Genomic DNA, 3288 nt, shown 5'->3' with positions numbered 1-3288 from the left:
CTGGATGACTCTGACCCACGGCCATTCAAATTTTGCGCACAACTTTTTTCAACAAATGTGCCAAGCACAATATCGTAATTGGTACAAGCCACTTTGGCCTTCATCTAATGTTGTGAGGTGGATTAACAAACTTGCGAGGACGCCAAGTACATAAGATTCCACTTCAAAGTGACTCACGCAAATAATAAATACAAACCTGAAGAAGAAATGCTGCTTGGCAAGGCCCACCTAATAGAAAACAAAAATATAAATAATCTACTGGCTCACCTTAACACCAGCCCCACCCTAATGTTGGCGGGACAAGTGATTTAAGACTGCTGTTATCAGCTGTGAGGTGACAGAAGAGACACAGGAGCATGAGCGACACCAAAGCAAGAGCCGACAGGCCCTCCAAGAGCAAACTTAATTGAGCGTGGTGAGTCCTTTCCCCATCTTCTAATGTTTTCAGCGAACACAATATTCATGTTGGATCTTTTTGGTGTCAAATTCTGTGGAAGTGAAAATAATGCATTTGGACTTGGATCACTGTGGTTATTGCTTCATGCTTGTCCAATAAAATTGTAAAAATTGGAGACAGAGCATTCTCTACCTTGCTTGTGAAGATTAAAAAAAAATCAAATGATAATTACTTTTTTTTCATTCTAGTACTACGGTTTGTGTTTTACATTGCTGAATTTCAATCACAGTTGCATAAAAAGTGCGACACATGGAGTAAAATCAAGCATACATAGTCCTATATCATCTGTAAAATAATTTTTTATCGTGACAGGCCAAGCAAGAGGTGGGGAAGAGGGGGGTAACAAACTAAATTAAAGAAAAAAGGCAACGTTTAGTTTTATTTTAATTTATCTAAGCTTTTTTAATGTAGCTGACCTCCAAAACAGGATGATAGGATGGAATGGTGTCATTTTCACGAATACGGGACAGGACAATATTTTTCATAGCAATAAATAAGCATATGAATAAGCACTTAAAATTTTCTGAAAAGTAATTCTATGTTCCTTTTTACTGTCTTTCAGAACATCACCAGCCAGAATGATAAATCTAAAGGTGTTCACTGTTGCCCTTCTGCTGTTTGGTAGGTCATCATACTTTCAATTACCGAGTAACAAAGAGTAGGTTAAAGATTATAATGTAACAAAGATGTCAACTCTGTATCCCAGGAACCAGCTGTCTGTCTGCTATGATAAAGAGACAGGGTTCTGGGGGACCACCAGGGGGACCACCCGGGGGACCACCCGGGGGACCACCCGGGGGACCATCTGGAGGGGGACCCGCTGGCGGGGGACCACCAGGGGGACCATCTGGAGGGGGACACGGTGGAGGTGGACCCGGTGGCGGGGGGCCACCAGGGGGACCACCTGGAGGACCACCCGGGGGACCACCAGGGGGACCATCTGGAGGGGGACCCGGTGGCGGGGGACCACCAGGGGGACCATCTGGAGGGGGACACGGTGGAGGTGGACCCGGTGGCGGGGGACCACCAGGGGGGCCACCCGGAGGACCACCCGGGGGACCACCATGGGGACCATCAGGAGGGGGACCATCAGGAGGGGGACCTGGTGGAGGTGGACCCGGTGGCGGGGGACCCGGTGGACCACCTGGAGGACCACCCGGAGAACCACCCGGACCACCAGGGGGACCATCAGCAGGGGGACCTGGTGGAGGTGGACCCGGTGGCGGGGGACCCGGGGGACCACCCGGGGGACCACCCGGAGGACCACCCGGAGGACCACCAGGGGGACCATCTGGAGGGGGACCCGGTGGTGGTGGATCCGGTGGAGGGGGACCACCAGGGGGACCACCCGGAGGACCACCCGGGGGACCATCTGGAGGGGGATCTGGTGGAGGTGGACCCGGTGGCGGGGGACCCGGAGGACCACCCGGGGCACCACCAGGGGGACCATCTGGAGGGGGACCCGGTGGATCCGGTGGAGGGGGACCACCCGGAGGACCACCAGGGGGACCATCTGGAGGGGGACCCGGTGGAGGTGGACCCGGGGGACCACCAGGGGGACCATCTGGAGGGGGACCCGGTGGAGGTGGACCAGGGGGACCCTCTGGAGGGGGACCCTCTGGTGGGGGACCTGGTGGAGGTGGACCTGGGGGACCACCCGGAGGACCACCCGGGGGATCACCTGGGGGACCACCCGGAGGACCACCAGGGGGACCATCTGGAGGGGGACCTGGTGTGGGTGGACCTGGGGGACCCGGTGGAGGTGGACCTGGGGGACCACCCGGAGGAACACCAGGGGGACCACCTGGGGGACCTCCAGTGGGACCACCTGGAGGACCACCAGGGGGACCACCTGGAGGACCACCAGGGGGACCACCTGGAGGACCACCAGGGGGACCACCCGGAGGACCACCAGGACCAGAAGGTCCACCAGGACCAGAAGGTTCACCAGGACCAAATGGCTCACCAGGACCAAATGGCTCACCAGGACCAGAGGGACCACCAGGGCCAGAGGGTCCACAGGGACCAAATGGACCATCTGGTCTACAAGGGCCAGCCGGTCCGCAAGGACCAGCTGGTCCACTGGGACCAACTGGCCCCCCTGGTCCCAGCGGACAACCTGGGACAGTGGGTCCAGCTGGTCCACCGGGATCAGCTGGACCAGGACCAGCTGGTCCACCAGGATTGCCTGGTCCACCAGGACTGCCTGGTCCACCTGGACCAGAGGGCCCACCAGGACCACCAGGGAATACATGTCCTCCAGGACCACCTGGACCACCCGGGCTACCACTATTTGGTCCATATTGGCCACCACCACCCTGGCTAATTGGGCCATCAAAACCTTGTCCATATGGGCAACATGTGCCACCATACCATGCAGCACCATCCCCAGGGATTGATCCATAATTTAAAATAAAAAAAGATACACCCAGAGCACCTGTTACTGAGAATTAAAGGGATCTACCTTGCATTGCAGACCACCATTTAGACCACACTTTATTTCATATCATTATTAGCCACAGGGACCGATAGCTAACCCGTGCAGTCACATGTTACTCTGGATAAAAAACACCCACCTGGACACCAATTTAATTTGGATGCCAATGTGTAAATGAATGAATGTAATAAAGATGACTTTTCTTCCAGTTTGGATGGTTGCATGTGACCTCAAATCAGACGCTCATTGGTATGCAATTAAACTGCAGTCGCCTGCTGCCTTGTAAACATACTCTGCACACATAAGACACTGTGAAGTCACATGGTCATCTTCGAAAGCGAAGGACAAACGAATGAAAAAAACAATAATAATCTATCCATCTTCTTCTGCTTCT

The 3288-nt window shown here is 54.3% G+C and overlaps 1 long non-coding RNA gene across 1 annotated transcript; it reads left to right on the top strand.

Moving 5' to 3' along the window:
• The first annotated feature begins 260 nt into the window (after window positions 1-260).
• On the top strand, window positions 261-1370 carry LOC147056164 (uncharacterized). Its single transcript, XR_015066452.1, has 3 exons — window positions 261-415; window positions 1020-1078; window positions 1164-1370. It is a non-coding gene; the product is annotated as an uncharacterized LOC147056164 (long non-coding RNA).
• Window positions 1371-3288: the final 1918 nt, after the last annotated feature.

This window comes from Syngnathus leptorhynchus, chromosome 6, assembly GCF_054491065.1.
Source record: "Syngnathus leptorhynchus isolate UIUO chromosome 6, UIUO_Slep, whole genome shotgun sequence".
Taxonomy (NCBI): domain Eukaryota; kingdom Metazoa; phylum Chordata; class Actinopteri; order Syngnathiformes; family Syngnathidae; genus Syngnathus; species Syngnathus leptorhynchus.
The sequence above is the reverse complement of the archived record's forward strand: the minus strand, read 5'-3'. Positions and strand labels throughout refer to the sequence as shown.